The sequence below is a fragment of the Mandrillus leucophaeus genome, unplaced genomic scaffold (assembly GCF_000951045.1).
Source record: "Mandrillus leucophaeus isolate KB7577 unplaced genomic scaffold, Mleu.le_1.0 Scaffold87, whole genome shotgun sequence".
In the NCBI taxonomy this organism is placed as follows: Eukaryota; Metazoa; Chordata; class Mammalia; order Primates; family Cercopithecidae; genus Mandrillus; species Mandrillus leucophaeus.
Genome location: NW_012109474.1, coordinates 762,306 through 781,731, shown reverse-complemented (window position 1 = coordinate 781,731; position 19,426 = coordinate 762,306). Strand labels below are relative to the sequence as shown.

Here is a 19,426-nt window from a genome sequence, read left to right as displayed (position 1 = left end):
TGGCGGGGGTGGGGGCTGCCTGCGTCCCTTCCCCTCGCGGCTCTAACACTCCATAGTTTGTGGTTCTGATTTTTAAAGCTGAAGGGCCAGAGCTCTTGTTTCAGGAGTTGTGGGGAAGCCTTGTTAGGGGCGCGTAATACTTTGCCTCCACTTTTTTTTTTTTGGTCCGGTAACCTTTGTTAACCATAGTAGTCTCGGGTTTTCCATGGCTTATGTGTACTCACAAACACGCACACAGCTGATAACTGTGGTCATCCTTCACTCACTTGTGAAAGTTCTGCGGGTGGAGCCTATTAGTTTTTATCACACGCTTTTGGAAAAGCCCTCGAAGTGATTTCTTTTATTTCAAACTTGGTTTTCAAAATTGCAACTTACTTTGTTCTCTTGAAGGGGGATACTGTCCTTGGGTCAGGCCCTTTTTTGTCTTTTATTACGATTTCCTTTTGATCCTAAACAGAAAATACCTGGGTTGGTTTTGTTATTCCTTCCTCTTAACACTTTAAAAGCAAAATACCACCAGTGTATTGTCAACCATATCTTTTAAAAAGAAATCTCCAGGGAAAACGAGTTTGCAAGCAGCATTTTCCATCAAAGTCATGTCTTGTTTGTTACAATTTGGACTATCTTAAATTTGGGTGTGTGAAACTTTTAAAACGTCATGTGTAAAATAATTGTTAATAAATAAATAACTTGGAGTAGTTACATGTTTTTAGAAATATCTTTGCGATGTGAATTTCCAAAATTCTTTCTCTCTCTTCTGACTTCATATGAATTGAACCTGATAGTTTCGTATGAATGAATCGCTGATAAGATGTTTTCCTTTAGCCTAATAATAAATTTGCTCTTATGCTGAAAATTTGCTATTCTACTTTAACCCCCGTTAAAAAAGTTTCTATCTTACAGAGAAGTTAGTTAAATTGTTAAATGGAGTTTCAACAGTTTTAATACATGAATTAGTGAAGCAGAGATGGAAGAAATAATTTAAAATGAGCTTCATAAATATACCATAGTTTGAGGGTTTTTAAAAAGTTTGCCTTCGGAAAACCCATACAAGATATTTAAAGAATTTCCTCTGCCAGAAGGTCATTTAGCAGACGTTTATATTAAATTCAAAAGTAATACTTTTATTTTTAAAATTCCTTACCCTTTGCCGTAAACTAAGCTTTGGTAGTAAATATAAATAGTTCACATCTTTTGGCATTTGTAAAGAGTGTACCCACTTTTACTATAAATACTAAATTCTATTGGATTTAATTGAGTTCAAGGCAGTTCACTGGCCAGGTTTAATGTAACGTGATTGGAAACGTTGATTTTGGGGTTTTAGTAAGCAAATGCTCTTAGAGCTTGGTTTTTATACTTAGCCACACCTTCTTAAGTGCGGCCACAAGCATTGTAGGTGTTCAACAAAAGTTTGGTTTTTCAAGGTTGTAACCTACGTTTACTTAGTCATAAGTGGTCATGTCTCTACACAGTCTGTACGCTTCATGAAATAATAGTCTTAAGAAACTGTGCAGGGTAATTTCTTGTTGTTTGTGACTTACCAGGCTTGGTATGTGTTTTAACTCTGGTGTAGGAATATTGGGGATGGTTTTGTGTATTTCAACAAAACTTCTCTTTGATAGAAACAAAGGTTGTTTCTATTCTACTTCAAGATGGCCAGAGGTGGTTGTCACCTTTTCATTTTCACATTGTAAATATTAGAATCATGTTGCTATAATCTGGTTACTTCACCTTTGGGGGAATATATGTGAATGGAAAAGCTCAGTTTAGCTGTGTAAACTGTTGGGCAAAGACCTATTGAATTTTTACATTTTGCAAGTATTGTCAGTTTTAAAAGACTTTCCTTATTCTTTTTTGGTTTTGATTCTGTTGGTTTTGTGCTTTAGGGCTCCAAAAACCTCCTTTTGTAGCAGCTTTAAATACAGGTGTTTTTGTAATGCATATAAAAGCTGTATTTAGTGCAGCCTGGCAGATGGAGATTTATTCATATTCTTGGGACAAAGAGTCATTTTTAGAGGGTGGAGGGGGACATGTCTTTTAGATTCCTAGCCTTTTGATGGGTGTAGAAGAGCCATTTTTAGGCCCATAGTTTCTGTAAGAGGTAAGATGTTTTCCACTAAGTATTCCAAAGGTATGTCAGAAAATGTGAAACGTAAAGAATTTAAAACCAGTTTAGGAGAGGTTGCGCATTTATTTTCAACAAATAACTTGTATTGAGCAAGTAGCATTTATTCATTTATTCAATAAACAGCTTTTTCTGTGTGTCAGGCTCTGGACTAGGCAATAAAGTATCTTACCAGCAAACAAGTACACCCCTGTTCCTTAATGGAGTTAGAAAAGTGGAAACTCATGTCCTTTGCCCAATTCTCCAGTGTTCAGAGTAAGACAGTTGTTAGTGTACAAATCAGGGGCACTTGCGTTACTGAGCCATTCCTAAAGTGTGTGCCTTGCTTCCTATCACATGTAATGGATAGCACTAGGGAAGATGTGAAGTGTTGACTCAGTGTCACTGGGAACAATTGTCACCAGTTTTACACAGCTTATACAAACTGAAGATACAACCAGTCTTTCAGAAACGTGTTTATTGCTGAACAGATGTACACTTGTAGAGCTAAGCTTCTTCTGACCTTAATTTGATCACTTATTGCCCTTTAGTTACAGAAACTGGTTAAGGAAAGAAAGCAAAGTTGAATAACTCAGGTTCCAGTGGAAGGATCAGGAATAAAGTGTAAAAACAGGTAGTTAAACCGAGACTCAGGATTGGACAGCAGTCTCGTGTAGTGGGTTTTGGAATCAGAGAGCCGTAGGCTAATATTTTGTTTCTCAGTTACAATATTGGGCAATTTACTGCTTAACCCCTGACCGTTGGTTTTCTGACAGAAAATGGAAGTAATAACCCCTTCCTTATTCAGTGATCACAATTAAAGTACCTAGAACATTGCCTGAGACATAAGGGTCCTCCCAAATGATTTCTTCCTCTCTTGTAGTTGTGGGTTTGTTACTTGGGCTTTTTCTAATCCAAATGATTTGCCTACACTATTATTATTGACCTATTATAAAATGTATATGAGAAGCAGACAATGAACAACAAAGGCCTGGGATAGCCAAATTGTCCCAGTCGATAGCTTAAAGCCTTGGAGCCCTTTAATAAGAACGCATTGGCATTTACTTAAAGTGTTTCTAACAAGCAAACTTATCTGGCTTCTAAACCTGCACTAGATTAGAAACAAGTAGATTATGGGTACTGTGGGAGGTTTACAGGGGGTGTGGTGGGGGCTGGGTAATAGGATGTTAGCCTAGTGTCTCTTCTAAGAAAAAAACAGATAACAGCCCGGTGAGGATAACAGAGATAATCTACAAGACACAAAAATAGTCAAAGCCTGACTAGCATGTCTGGGGCCATTGAGTGCAGGACCAGACCTGAAAGCATAGTAATGAATGTTCATCAATTAGCTTAAATCATGTTTGGGAAAATCTTTTTAAGAGTGCAGTAATCTACATAATATACTTTAGATTGTCACTCAGGATGATTAAGAAATGTTCTTGAAGGGGTTGAAGATTGTGCTATAGCTTATGGTTTATTTCATGAAAGATCCACAGTACCTGTTATGACCAAGATGTTTTTCATTTGTTTTGCCATTCAGACAGCCATTCAGATTCTAAGTTGAAAGGGTAGCCAGCAGTAAAGAAAGGCTGTCTCAGTGTGGTAGCATCCTATGCCACCCCCTTTCTTCAGAGTAAGTAATTTTTTTTTGTCAGAATACAGAAGTATCATAAAATTTCACTTGTGCTTTGACAGTAGCATATGCTTTTCACTGTGCGTTGAGACAGAGTATGCTCGAGATGTCTAGGATAAAGCAAGAGTGAATAGTTAGCCAGTCTCTCTGTTGAGGGTTTCTTTCTTGACTCTTGTAATGTCTGCCCAGTATTAGCATTGATAATACTTCTGCCCAGTATTAGCATTGATAAGTTTTTTGATCTCATTTCTTCTAACCTTACCTCAGGGTAACTTTTTAAAACATCTACACCATCAGATAATTATTGGTGACCTTGTACTGTGTAGCCTTGGCTGTTTTTAAAAATCGGATTTTTTTTTTTAGCAGTAGTACAAAAAAAAGTACTAGCCTTTTTGGTTTAAAAATGCATAGAGGCTTATTGCTTGTCCCTGATCAATTTTGATCATTTTTTTCAGGTTGGTGTAATTGTGATGTATTCAGTTAGGACATAATTCAATGTTGTTCTAGATTTACATCTGAAAGATAGCTCTCAGCTTCAGTTCAGCAATTTCATGTAGGAAGAATGTAATTTTTGCAAGCCAGGTGGATTTAGACACTGCCTTTAGTTTGGTCAGATAGCCAGAAATATTAGGACAATTCTGTGTCTTCTGTGCTTGCCTCACATTGTACAGTGTGAATGGTTCTCCTTGGCTCTGTGGGTTCCTCTTATTTGTAACTGAGGCACATTGATAGGACAGGTGCTTGATGTATCTTTAGATTTGTACTCTTAAGAAAATAGAAATTCTAATGTGATTAATTCTTATCAAAGGTTGTAAATTTACTGTGAAATTGTCATTAATTCTCCTAGGTAGCCCTGTCATTTTTCAAAATCTGGTTTTACATTGACCTCAAGGCTGTAGAGTAGTGGAAAGTGAGGATAGACTTTAGTTACTTCTCTTTAGTACACATGTCTACCTTAATGTAAAAATGTGCATTTCCTTGAATAATTTACAATGTCATACCTTCCCTCATTTTGTGGGAAAGGGGGATGTAGTTTTACATTTAATATATTCAGTAAGAATAATCTTGAGTGAACCACTGGTGTTCCATCTGTTCATTAGTTTGAGTCTCTTAAGTCATAAAAGACTCTTGATCTGAGGAAGTAGCGTAGTAAATCTGTGATCTTATAGTTTGCCTATATTTAAAAGTAAACTACATTTTCATATGCTGCTTCAGCTACTTCCAGAAATTCTATAAAGACATAATGGTTAAGGTCTTGTAAATGTCAAGGAAATGTTCCATCCTCATCACATCTTTCATTTCAGAATGTGGAGTGGTGAGGCCGTAGGCAATGGCTCACGCCTGTAATCCCAGCACTTTGGGAGGCCGAGGCGGGCAGATCACTTTGAGGTCAGGAGTTTGAGACCAGCCTGGCCAACATGGTGAAACCCTGTCTCTACTAAAAATGCAAAAATTAGCTGGGTGTGGTGGCGGGTACCTGTAGTCCCAGCTGCTTGGGAGGCGGAGGTAGGAGACTTGCTTGAACCGGGAGGCCGAGGTTGCAGTGAGCTGAGATCCTGTCACTGCACTCCAGCCTGGGAGACAGCGTGAGACTCCATCTCAAAAAAAAAAAAAAAAAAAGAGAAAACATGGGGTGGTGAATCTTTTTTGCAGAGTCCCCTGTATAAAATCCTCATAAATGATGCTGTGGAAGCTGGGCCCATGAGCCTTCTCCCTTGACTTGAATGAACTATTGAAACTTTTTTGTTGACTAGAGATACTTTATCTGTGGCAGTGAATGCAAATTTTCCTTATTGAGATCAGCTTTTAAAATTCTCTCTCTTTTTTTTTTTTTTTTGGAGACGGAGTTTTGCTCGTTGCCCAGGCTGGAGTGCAATGGTGCGATCTTGGCTCACTGCAACCTCCGCCTCCCAAGTTCAAGCAGTTCTCCTGCCTCAGCCTCCCAAGTAGCTGGGATTACAGGCATGCGCCACCATTCCCTGCTAATTTTGTATTTTTAATAGAGACGGGGTTTCACCATGTTGGTCAAGCTGGTCTCGAACTCCTGACCTCAGGTGATCCGCCCGCCTCGGCCTCCCAAAGTGTTGGTATTACATGCGTGAGCCACTGCGCCCAGCCTAACGTACTTAATAGGCAGTTAGGTTGTAGTTCATTTTAGCTGATCAATTAAACATTTTTTTTTTTTTTAATGTTTTAGTTATCAGGAGGGTCCAGCTTTGGCCTGAGGTTGTGCATTGGCCATTTCTGCTCTAAACCAGTAGTAGTCAGACTTAAAACATGCACACACCTGCGCACACAGCAGCAACTAGAAAGCCTTGAGAGAGAAATACGCAGGATTTCAAAATGTAAAGCAGATAAAAGGAGTAAAGCTGTTTTGTAGAAGGAAGAATAGGCAGTTGTTGAAGTCCTGCCTGATCAGTTTTCCTCTCATCCTCACTACTAGGAAGCCTTTGAAGCACCACTGAACAGTAGGTCTTGGAGAAATTTTTGCTGTAGACCTGCTCTATCTTAACAGGTAGCTGCCAGCCACATGTGACTATTCAGCACTTGAAATGTGGCTGCTGTGACTGAGAAACTGAACGTTAAATTTTACTTAATCTACATTTAGATAGCCATATGCAGCTGATGGCTACTGTATTAGACAGCACAGGTGCCCAGGGACATTTACATCATTGTATAAAGTTGTGTTGGATGGCACTACTCTAGACTTTCCTTTAATTGAACTTTTACGGCCTGAGGACCCCACTCACATGATTTGACGTGGTATTAGTTGCTGCTTCAGAAGAGGGTCAGGATAGACTTTGGGAATTTGAAGAGCAATTGGAGTACTAGTATTTTATATTTGTGCTGATTTGAGTCTGGGCCTGTGTAGTGTTGTCATAGGTGCCTTTTTTTTTTTTTTTTTTTTTAAATCTGAGAGTGATAAACCAATATGTAAGTTATATGTTTACAAGTTGATTATAGAGTTGTGGATTCCACAAAACTCATTATAGGTGATAGGAATATAACTCCTAGGTAAAAACAAAAACAAAACAAAACAAACAAAAACAAATAGGTAGTCTCTTTACACAGCAGTCCCTATTTCCTGTGAACTTTTACTAAAATAATAATTTTCTTGAATTAAATTCAAGCTTGCATTAGGTTGGACAGTCCATAAAGTTGAACACATCAATGTTTTCTGTTTGCTTTTGTTTAAAAGAAATCACCCATCATTCTCCATGAGGGCCAACCTAGGTTTCCAGTTGGCAGTGTCTTTCCTTACTAGCTTACGCTTTGGAAAGAACATAGTTATAGTGATAATTGAAAAATCTGTTTTTAAAAAATTGGCTTTTATGTATTTTAATTTTTTTGAGGTTTTCTGTTATCCCAGTTACTAATGAATTATTTATTTGACTAAAATTCTGCTGCTTTTTTCTCTGCCTTGTAGTATGTTTGAACATACATTGCTAAAAATCTGGGTCTCCATAGAGGATTGCTTCCAGGACCCTCCTGCAGGGACCAGAATCTGAGAATGCTGAAGTCCCTTATAAAAAATGGTGTAGAATTTGTTTTATGCACGTTTTATTGTTATTCTTAAATTGTCTCTAGATTACTTAATATCTAATACAATGTAAATAGTTGTTATTCTGTATTGTTTTAGAAATGATGAGAAAAAGTCTGTACATGTTCAGTACAGTCACAGTTTTTTCCTGAATATTTTTTATCCATGGTTGGTTTAATCCATGTGTTTGGAACCCACAGATAAGGAGGATTGACTGTACAGTGATTTTATATTATTTCTAGTGGGACCTTAGATGTTGTAGATGAGGCAGCACCATCATGTTTAAAGTATGTTATGTTGAAATTAATTAACTTTGGTTTTCTTTTGAAATAAAAATTCACATAGGTATTTGGGGAATATTTTGTATTTCCCTGCAGTTTGAAGATTTGAAATTTCTCTTTCCTCCATACATTTTAAAAGTGCAATCTTCATTTGCATTCTACATTTAATCACTATCTGTCTTTGGCTTCAACTTTGTGAAATTTTTTTTAACCATTCTTTTTCACATTTCCCTTCCTACTGGCCTTCCAGATGAACTGCCAAGTTTAACAGTCTTTTCTCAATGATCATACCTTCTTCAGTGTTTGCTGTTATTGTTTATACTGTCTTTATCTAAATTTCTTAAAATGAGACAGACACAAGTTAGGCCCATTCTTCCTACTGTAAACAGATGAAAATGTTGGATAAAATATAAAACAAGTTTTATGTATATAGGTTATCTTAAAGGGGGAGAGAAAGTGCCCAGGTTCTAGAAACTTAGAAAAATCAGTCAACTTTAAGGACAGTCTGGCTGTGGGGCATTTACTAGAGATAAGATTCAGTAGCTGGGGCTGAGATTATAATACCATTCAGTGAAAGGAGACAGAACTCTGGGAACTGTGTGCCTAAAAAAATTAAAAAATAAAAAGTGTTCTCATATCATTGAAACATCTAGGGCTTCTGGGAGAAAGAAGCCTCAGACCTCTCTATGGAGGAACTGGAAAAACAGGCTTTCGATGGACTTAAATATCACAGCAAGGCAAGGCAAGGTCAATGAAAACAGATCTATAGCTGCATGTGGAATAGTGAATTTTTATGTACGTAATACATGACTGCAATCCAAAATTCAGGGATACGCAGTGAAGAGTCTCTTTACCGGTCTGTTCTTTGCCATACAGTTGCCAATCTCAAAGTTTTGGGATCACAGGCGTGAGCCACTGTACCTGGCCAGATGTGTGACTATATCATCAGTCCTCTGTTGAACGTTTAGATGATTTCCAGTTTTGTGGTATTAAAAACAATGCAACAACAAATAACTTCATTTATATAGCATTTTGCTCCTTTGCAGGTTTGTCTGTAAGATAGATTGCTAGGAGTAGTTCAAAGAATATCTACATTTGTAATTTATTTTGGAGAATGTGTTTCATTCATTTTTTCGAATAACACATGCACGTGGTATAAAAGTGAAAGAGAACAGAATAGTAAATACTGAGAAAAGTAAGTCTCCTTCACATCTCCTATAAATACTGAGAAAAGTAAGTCTCCTTCACATCTCCTATCTCCCGGTGCGCAGTTGTGCTTTCCAGAAATGTAATCACTGTTACTAGCTTCTCATTTATCCTTCTAGAGTTGCTCTGTCCAGTATGATAGCTACTAGCCACATGTGGCTATTGAACTCTTGGAATTGAGATGGACCACAAGCGTTAAATACACACTAATTTTCTAACAGTACAAAAACAGAATGTTAAATATTTCAGTGGTTTTTAATACCGATTGCAAATTGAAATAGTATTTTGGATATATTGGGTTAAATTAGTAAAATTATTAAATTATTTCATCTTGTAATTCCTGTTGTGATGGCATCAGGAAATGGGATCTTTGGGAGATAATGAGCCCTCATGAACGGGATTAGTGCCTTCATGAAAGAGACCCTTGTTAGCATTCTGTCCTCCATGTGTAGAAACCCGAAAAAAGCGACAGTCTGCAACCCAGAAGAGGGCCCTTACTTGGAACCTAACCATGCTGGTACCCTGATCTCGGACTTGCAGCCCCTGGAACTGTGAGAAATAAATTTCTGTTGTTTATAAGCCACATAGTCTATAGTACTTTGTTATAGCAGCCTGAACTGACTAAAGCACACCTGTTTTCACTTTTTAAATATGGCTGATAGAAAATTTAACAGTATATGGTTTGCATCCTGTTTCTGTTGAATAACACTGGTTTAAATAAATCCATACATATATAAATATGTACAAATATAAGAATTCCTCTTACTTAAAATTTTTTTCTTTTGCATTGTAATCTTTGGAATCAGAAATCTGCTGAGATGTTGGTAAAGAGTGGTTAAAAACTGTTCTTTATGGCCCCATCAATCACCGTTATCCATTTGTCATTATAGCTCTCATCAGTGAAGGTTATGCTTCCATTGACATTTACGGTGTTCATTTTGGAGAGAAGATGCCATTGTTTTGGCTTCGTCTTTTTTTAACTTGCTCCGATTTGCACTGGTTGCCTCTACACCTAGTACACAGCAGTCATCCTGAGATTCCCCCTCACCAGCATATTAGGGATTGCCTTCATTTTCTCTTCTTTGTTAGATCTCCCGTTGTTTCTTTATGTGTGCGTATATGTATGTATGTGTGTGTGTGTGTGTGTGTGTGTGTGTATTTTTTGAGACAAGGTCACACTCTGTTTTCCAGTTGGAGTGTAGTAGGGTGATCATGGCTCACTACAGCCTTGCACTCCTGGGCTCAAGTGTAGATCGTATTCCTTTTTGTTTTACTAGTATCTCGTTTTGATGAGACATATTCTTCAGGACCTTCCTGGAGAGGGTGTTGGCGCGGGGAGGGAGGGGCGGGGGCGGTAAATACTTGGAGATATTGCATGTCTGAAAATACCTTTGTTCTGGGTAACATAAGTCTAGGTTGGAATTTTTTTTTTTGAAAAATTATGAAGTCCAGGATTACGAAGCCATTGCTCTCTTGACTTTATTTAGTGTACTGTTGACAAAACCAAAGCTGTTTTGATTGTTTTCTGTATAACCTATTTTTTTTTATTTTTTCCCCTCCTTGGAAACTTCAGGCCCTTTTTTTGTCCTTCTCATTCTGGTTTCGCTACAATGGGCCTTCATGTAGGTTTGTTTTCATTTATTTTACTGGGGTCTTGATGGGCCCTTTCCATCTAGAAACTCCCATCTTTCAGTTCAGGGGCTTTTTCTTAATTTATCTGTTTGACTCCCCTACTCTGCATCTCTGTATTTGGAATTGCTGTTGGGACATTGGACCTCTGGAGCCAGCCTTCCAATTTTTTTCGCTTTTTCTCTACTGTTTCCCGTCTTTCTTTTCTCATTTCTGGAAGATTTCTTCTACTTTATCTTCTAGCACTTCTATTGATTTTTTCCCCCCTATTTCTGCTGTCATGAGCTATCAAGCTACGCAAAAGCTGTTCAGTTCTCTGAATGCTGCATTTGAGAGCATGCTGCTCTTTCTTCAGGGTTGCTGAGTCTTGTTTCTCTGGCCATACTGATGTTTTAAAAATGTTTTCTTTCTCTGTGTAGTCTTTTCTTGAAGCTGATTTTTTTCTGGTTTTGTTTGACGTTTTTCCTCAGATAAAGTAATTCTTAAGAAGTGGGGATCTAAAAAGCTGATCAAAAACTGAACGTGTGGGTGAAACTTGTCTCCTTTCAGTTTTAATGGAGAGGGATCTGAGCAGGCTGTTTGTTGGTAAACTCCCAGTATTAGCATCTGTGTGCCTTTCCTCCTGGCTTGGTCAGGTACCCTGGTGAAGTCTTTTGATCTGAATAACTGGGCGGAGGTCTGGCTGCTAGTATTTGGGAGCCAGAACCCAGTGGAGGAAGGGGTTTGGGAGTTGACATTTAGCATAGTGTGCTTATGTTCATTGACACGCTCTTTTCTTTCTATTTATACCCAGGCCATCTCCTAGTCCAGAGATTGTTGTTTTCCCCTTTGCAGAAAGTAAACGTTGAGGCAGAGGGATTAGTTAACCAGAGACAGTGAGGGGCGCAAATCTAAGAACTGAATTCTTTTCTACAAAGCTCTAACAAGTACCACCTATTACTCCTTCCCCCGCCTGGCCCTCAGTTCTTGCCGTGACTTGCTGTTGGTTCCTTAACTTTTTGAGGATTTCTGTGCTAATCGTTTGTTTTCAGCTTTCCCTACAGCTAGTCTAGAATTAGTAGTTTCTGATCTGTTCAATTACTACTCACCCATTTTCCAGCCATTAAAAGTTTGCTTCTGTTTTCTCCTTACCTCTTCTCCCTATCATGAGGTTTCTGCTTTTTAAAAATTCCCTTGGACGGGCGTGGTGGCTCATGCCTGTAATCCTAGCACTTTGGGAGGCTGAGGCAGGAGGATCGCTTGAGTCCAGGAGTTAAAGCCTGGGCAACGTAGGGAGAACTCATCCCTTTAAAAAAAAATTCTTTATTATGGTTTTTAATAGACTGTTTTCATCTGCAATGCAATGATAAGTTAAAGTTTTCCATTAAAAATTTTTTACCGATAACTCTCCAAAAGAATTGAAATAGAATAATGTGTAACTCCAAGTCAGTGGGGATGAGGGGTGCAAATGAAGAGAATTTGATCACTCCAATATAAGGCAGGGAAGAAGAAAAAAGTAAAGAAAAATGGATAGATATTAGAAAACACAAAATAAGATGGTAGAAAATAAGCTCAAATATCTCCATAAACTCAATACGTAATTTCAGATTAAACTTGCTGGCTAAAGGAGATCAAAAATTTAAAAAATCCGGCCAGCTGTATTTTACAAGTGAAGATACTCCTAAAAGTATGATGACATAGTTTAAAAGCAAAGGAATGGAAAAGAGATACTAGGTATCTCTTTTCCATTGGAAGAATTGGAAGAATTACGGGGATAAATCAAATCTGTAATTGTAGTAGAAAATTTTAATGTATCTCTCAGTAATTTATGAAAAGGTAGGTAAGTAGATTTAAAAAACTACAAGGTTATAAAGGATTAGAAGAGTACAATTAGCAAGCACCCAACAATTACAGGAGATACATTCGGTAAGGAGAATCGCTTGAACCCATGAGGCAAAGGTTGCAGTGAGCTGAGATCGCACCACTGCACTCTAGCCAGGGCGACAGGGCGAGACTCCATCTCAACAACAACAACAAAAATAGTACCTTTGGTTTAGTGTATGTAACTAAGTTGAAAAGAGTGCCAAGATTGATAGAGGAGGAAAAAAATGGACAAATGTATTGGAAATGAAGAGGTGGTGTAACTGCAGACAAATTGAGATTTTAAAACTGCAAGAGTACTGTGAACAGTTTTATTTCTTTAAATTTGGAAACAGGTAAAGTGGACAATTTCTAGCCAAATAAATTACACAGTTGGCTTAATAAGAATTAGAAACTTCACTAGATTATGATTTAAAAACCTAAAAGTCGGCCGGGCGCAGTGGCTCACGCCTGTAATCCCAGCACTTTGGGAGGCTGAGGTGGGCGGATCACGAGGTCAGGAGATCGAGACCATTCTGGCTAACACGATGAAACCCCGTCTCTACTAAAAATACAAAAGAAATCAGCCGGGCCTGGTGGCAGGCGCCTGTAGTCCTAGCTACTTGGGAGGCTGAGGCAGGAGAATGGCGTGAACCTGGGAGGCGGAGCTTGCAGTGAGCCGAGATAGTGCCACTGCACTCCAGCCTGGGCGACAGAGCAATACGCTGTCTCAAAAAAAATAAAATAAAATAAAATAAAGTCATGTTGGAAATATACCAGACTGGGCGTGGTGACTACCACTTCGGGAGGCTGAGGTGGGTGGATCACTTGAAGTCAGCAGTTCGAGACCAGCCTGGCCAACATGGTGAAACCCCATCTCTATCAAAAATACAAAAATTAGCAAAGCGTCATTTCAGGCGCCTGTAATCCCAGCTAATCAGGTGACTGAGGCAGGAGAATCACTTGAACCCAGGAGGCAGAGGTTGCAGTGAGACAAGATTGTGCCACTGCACTCTAGCCTCGGCAACAGAGTGAGATTCTTTCTCAAAACAAAACAAAATAAATATACCTGTACCAATATAAAATTTTAAGTCCTCAAGGAAAACACCAGACTACAAATGAAAACCCCATACGGACAAGTGCAACCAAACATGAGGAATTAAATCTTATACAAAATGTTACAGAAAAATTACTTTGCAAGGCTACTATAATCTTGATACCCCAACCAGATAGTGTGAGAAGGGGATATAGGCTGCATTCTCACCAATGAACATGGCAATAAAAATTGTAGTTTGTAAAATGTTAGCATTTACTCAAAACAAAAATACCATGACTAGTTAGGGTTTGTCTCAGGAATGCAGTGATGATTAAACATTAGAAAACTCATAAATGAAATTCATCATGTTAACACATTAAAGGAGAAAAGTCATATAACTTTGGACAACGGGAAAGCATGTGATAACATTTAGTGTTTGTTCGTGACAAAAATTCTTAGAAAACGAATACAAGAGAACTTTCGAAAGAGTGTTAAAAAAAACACAGAGTACTGACAGCATAATTCCATCTATATGAATTTCTAGAACAGGTAAAATTAATACTCAGTGATAGAAGTCAGTAGTTGCCTGGGGTGGGGAGGGTAGATTGACTGAAGAGGGACATAAGGAGACATCTGAGATGCTGGAAATGTTGTCTTGTCTGGGATGGTGGTTACGTGAGTGTAAACATTTGTTAGAATTATTGATTGCATGCTCACTCATGGCTCACGACCCTCAGTTTAGGGAAATTGTAGAGTGCAGCGTATGGTGAAATATCTCATCTAGCTAAGTGTGTGTATATACTAGCTTGCAGTGTAAAATGTACTTTTCACTGTGGGACTTTTTTTGGTTAAAAAGTTTGAAAGCTTCTGCCCTAGAAGAGCTTTTACATAGTATAAAATGATATATGCCAGCGTATTCGTAGCAGGTTGTGAGAGAGGAAAATTGGAAACCTAACTGGTCATCCAGAGTGAATGGACAATGAACTGTGCTAGTCATAAAATGGAATTCCATGTGACAGCTAAAATGAATGAACTTAGGATTTAGGATTATATATGTATCAGCATGTACTGAACAGTATCACACTTTCATATAAGTTTATAAAATGTACAGAACTGTATTGTATGGATACAATATGTAGCAAAACTGTTAAATGACCATGGGGGAACATTGGGATAGTGATTATCTCTGAGAAGCAAGGGGGAGGGAAATGGTATCAAAAAGGAATACATAGGGGGCTTTAGCTGTATCCATATCTTGTCTTATTTCTTATATCTGATCAAGTACTGCAAAATGCTAAGATATGACAGCTAGATGGAAAGTACAAGAGTGTTCGGTATGATATTTTTGTGTAATTTGTCTCCATTTACAATAAAAACCAAGATACCTGGAGAAATAAGGAAATTTAACAAGATGTAAGTTTTTTTATGGAGAAAATTATGCAACTTATCAATAGATAATAAATAAATGGAAATATTCATTTGCATAGTAGGAGTACTTGATATCTTAAATATGTTTTCCATAAACTAATATAAATTCATTGCACTTCCAGTCAAAATCCTATAGGATTTTTGTAGAACATGCTAAACTTAAAGTAACCAGCAATACTACACATCTGAAAAGTAAGGAAGGAGGATCACCCTGGCAAATATCAAGACTAACTAGAAAGCAGTAGTAATTAATATTCTCTTACATTGATGTTAAGTGTGAACAAATAACAGAATAGAAAGTGTGCGATCAGTACTTTATTTAGTATGAATTTGCTATGCGACAGAAGTAGCATTATGACTTAGCGAAAGGTAAACTTGAATACACAGGCTGTCCTTATGAGAGATGATTAGATCACTGTCTCACCTCTTAAAACTAAATTTCTGATCTTTCTTTTAGAAACTTTATTTGAAAAGTAAAACTGAAGTGTCCATAAGAATATCTAGAGGGGATTCTCTGTATTGCTTTGGGGTATTTATTTGTGCCTCACATTCCTCATTTGTAAATAATAGTACCTACCCCAGTTGGTTCTTAGGATTTGGAATTCTTGCTTACTGGACTGTTAGTCTTAAGCACTCAGTAAATGTTTCCTACCATATTTAGAGGCAGAGCAAGATTTCTTTGAAAAGAGGCAAGGTAGTGTCATAAAAGATTTTTAATTAAAATATAACTTTATGTGTTCCAAAAGACAATATAAAATGAAAAGTCATTCTAAGGATTTAGAGATTTTTTTGTAATACATACTCAGTGATAGAGTTATGTCAGAACAAAAACAGTAAGAAAAGGACCACATAATTGAGGACTCTGCAAAGAATATGTACTGTTTAATTAAATGTGCAGAGAATGCTATTTGTCAACCTTCAGTATAGAGTTAATAACTTGAAGGCTTTACTACAAGTTCAGGATAATTAGACCTCTTACCTTATTGAAACTTTTCGGTGAGTAATCTTAGAATCCTAGTTTTACTAAGATATCATTTGGTAAGCTGACTTGTTCAACTGTAAAGATAAAGTCTTTGTGTTCTTTTGAAATCTGCGTTATGTAAGTATCACTTATTGCTGGAATTAGAATTAGTGTCTGAACTTAGATTTCAGTTCTGCAGATGTTGAACATTTATTTCAGTAGAGAATTTGCTGCCACACCATTGAAGGAAATCTGTATATTCTGTAAATGACTCATTCATATTTTGATGGCAACTTGATCATAAGTCTAGTTTTCTTTTTTGTGTTTCATTTGTTTTTAACCTGGAACACATCGTTATCTGTTCCTTGTCAACCTACATTCAGTCTATTTACACTTCAAAAATATTGGCTAAAAATACTTAAGTTTTTAAAATAAAAGTTTAACTGAGATGTATTATCAGCATTACTTAACAACAAATGCTATTTTATTACATAATTTTAAAATTTTCCAGAGATACTAGACAGATGTCAGCCAGCTGTGGTTACTGAGACATGCAAAGGTAAGGCTGGTAACTTTAAGTGTTCACTTAGTTCCAAAATGGTTTTAACTCCTCTTGGAAGACATGGGACACTGAAATCACATGGCAGTACCAGGTCATGTGGCCATTCAGATGACCCAGAATAGGCTTAACTTAAGGTAATTTCATTTCAGTGAAGAAAAAATACTGTAAAGGTTTTATAGAAAACTTTTAGGAATACAGCTTAACTCATAAGAAACATTTCTCCTGACAAAAGTGTAACAGAAGCTGGGCACGGTGGCTCATGCCTGTAATCCCTGTGCTTTGGGAGGCCGAGGCAGAAGGATCATCTGAGAGGTCTGGAGTCCGAGACCAGCCCGGCCAATATGGTGAAACCCCGTCTCTACTAAAAATACAAAAAATTAGCCCGGCGTGTTGGCACCTGCCTGTAATCCCAGCTACTCCAGAGGTTGAGGCAGGAGAATTGCTTGAACCCAGGAGGCGGAGGTTGCAGTGAGTCAGGTCATGCCATTGCACTCCAGCCTGGGCAACAAGAGTGAAACTCTGTCTCAAAAGAAAGTGTTACAGAAACAATTTACTCTCATTCCTCCTAATGTTGGAAATCACTTTTATTTTTGCTGTTTATACAGAAGCTTCATTTTTTATTCATTTTTTAAGCTAAATTCTTATGAATGGAGTAATTGAACAAAAGATATAGATACTCTAGAGAGATTCTTCTTAAATTTTGCTTTTTCTGTCAGTTTTTCGCAAGGAACAGAGATATTACTCATGTTAACTCAAAAAGAGGTTTTGTTCTGAGGATATAATTGTGGAGCTGGAACAGGCCTGGACAGTCCTCAGAAACCAAGCCTAGAGATTTGCTGCTCTGCTTTTCTTCAAGACACCAGTTGTCTCAGCCTAGCCCCGGCACACACCCTTACTTGTACATTGATTGCTATCTCCCGAGTCTACTGTATTTTATGCTGCCTCCTGGCCATGTGATGAACGTAGTTACTTACATAAAGGCATGTATAAAACTGACCCTTTAGCCTTCAGGGTTGTTTCTCTTTCCTCATTCCAAATAGTGATTAATGTACCATTACATGCTACTCAGTTACATTAGGTAGTTGGTCACATTAGTTGTGTTTCAATCCTTTTCCCTAAACTGCACATCCAGTAGATCAGCAAAATGCAGATTGTCACTGAAATAAATGAAGTAATACTCCTATCATTAGCAGTAATTTCTGTCTTCAGCTTTTTAATCTGCACTGGTCTTATTTTCCCCTCATCTTCTACCACAGTGCTTCCTGTGCACCATATTTTAGTGATAACCTAAATTTTTCATCTCTCCTAGAACATTTCCTGTCTTTAGAAAACATGTTGAACTTCCCACCTGGTGTACTCTCTCTCTTAATACTTGTGCTCTGGTGTCAACTTCAGTGACACCTTTCCTTTCCAAAGGTTAAATTAATCCTGTTCTCTGTGCTAGGATAAAACTGTGCTGCATACTACAGTGTCTGTAGTTGGCTCCTCTAGAGCATATTTTGTGGCACAGAGTAGGATTCCAACAGGGGCCAAAGGTAGCCAGGTACACTTTTTGCTGCCCAATAGTCCCAGGTTTTTAGTTGGTAGATTATTATGTGTGTTTGATGGAGTTTTGTGTATTTGCTTTATTTTATCAAGTTACATACTACAGTGCTTATTTGTGTGTCGTATTACAGTTTAACTGGGCTACTGTTAAGTTCACTGTTGCTCTTTTATTTGCATTACAATTCCCTAGTTATGCGCAAACCTCACTTTCCCACCATTTCTACTATATTGCTAAAGAAAGGTACATAATCCTATTATTGACTCCTTTCAAATTTTTAGTGTTTGAACCCTAGTTGGACCCCCAGGGTTGCCGATGCAGTATTGTTATGTGGCATTCCATACATCCCTAAAAAGGGTTGACATGGCCAAATTTATGAAATTCATGAAATTTGGCATGCTATGTTGCCCCTTCCTGGAGGGAGGCCTTGAGACCAGTCTCCTGAATTGAGCTTGAGGACGCATTAATTTTTTTTCTGTTTTGAGGGGTGTGAGTATGATTATATTAGGTTATGGCCATTCTTTTCTTTTTTTTTTTTTTTTTTCTGAGATGGAGTCTCGCTCTGTTGCCCAGGCTGGAGTGCAGCGGTGTGGTCTTGGCCCACTGCAACCTCTGCCTCCCGGGTTCTCCTGCCTCAGCCTCCTGAGTAGTTGGGAGTACGGGCACTTGCCACCATGCCTAGCTAAGTTTTGTGTTTTTAGTAGAGACGGGGTTTCACCATGTTGGTCAGGCCGGTTTTGAACTCCTGACTTCATGATCCTCCGGCCTCAGCCCCCGCCTTGGCCTCCCAAAGTGCTGGGATTACAGGCGTGAGTCACCACATCCGGCAGTTAGGGCCATTATATTTTCTAACAAATTATACCAAGGGCTGAATATCTTCAGTTTGAGGACTTTTTTGAGAACATTCTTTTGATCATTTAAAGTTCTTTTTTGAGCTTTTACTTAGTTTCTTTTTTAGTAAATATACAGTTGACCCTTGAACAATGGGGTGGTTGGGATGCTGTCCTTCTGCACAGTGAAGAATCTGTATATAACTGTTGACTCTCTTAAAACTTATTACCTACTGTTGACTGGAAGCCTTACCAATACATAAACAGTTGATTAACCCATATTTTGTATGTCACATGCATGATAAACTATGTTCTTTAAGCTAGAGAAAAGAAACTAAGAAAATCATAAGGAAGAGAAAATACATATACTATTCACTTAGTGGAAGTGGATCATCACGAAGGTCTTCATCCTCATTGTCTTCACTCTGAGTAGGCTGAGGAGTAGTTGGTCATGCTGTCTCACAGGTGGAAGAGGCAGACTAGGAGTCAGGCACATTCAGTGTAACTTTATGAAAATAAGTAATTTTTGCCTGACTTTTTTGCATTTTCATTTCTCTGAAAATGTTTCTGTGTGGTACCAATCCTCCTTACACCTTTTGCTTTAGTTTCAGTGCCCATGGCATAGAAGAATCTGTGTTATAAGTCAGAAGCAGACTTGAATAACTGAAACCATATATATATATAGCTAGATTGTCCTATGTCATTTGTTTTCTGGCACTGCTTCTTCTGCATGTTCTTCCTCATCTGGAGCTGATTTAGAAGCACTGATCTCCATTATGTTGTCTTCTGTTAATTCCTCTGATGTGGTGTCTGTTAGCCCTTGAATTTCTCTA

At 38.0% G+C, this 19,426-nt stretch overlaps 1 protein-coding gene across 1 annotated transcript in view; it reads left to right on the top strand.

Annotated features, from left to right (window-relative positions):
* The first annotated feature begins 6,178 nt into the window (after positions 1–6,178).
* Positions 6,179–19,426, top strand: part of SMAD2 (SMAD family member 2) — an 85,307-nt gene continuing 72,059 nt past the window's right edge. The window contains exons 1-3 of the mRNA XM_011968984.1: positions 6,179–6,252; positions 7,165–7,273; positions 9,218–9,316. The gene's annotated coding sequence lies outside the window, so the exon portion shown is untranslated. The remainder of the gene's footprint in view (positions 6,253–7,164; positions 7,274–9,217; positions 9,317–19,426) is intronic.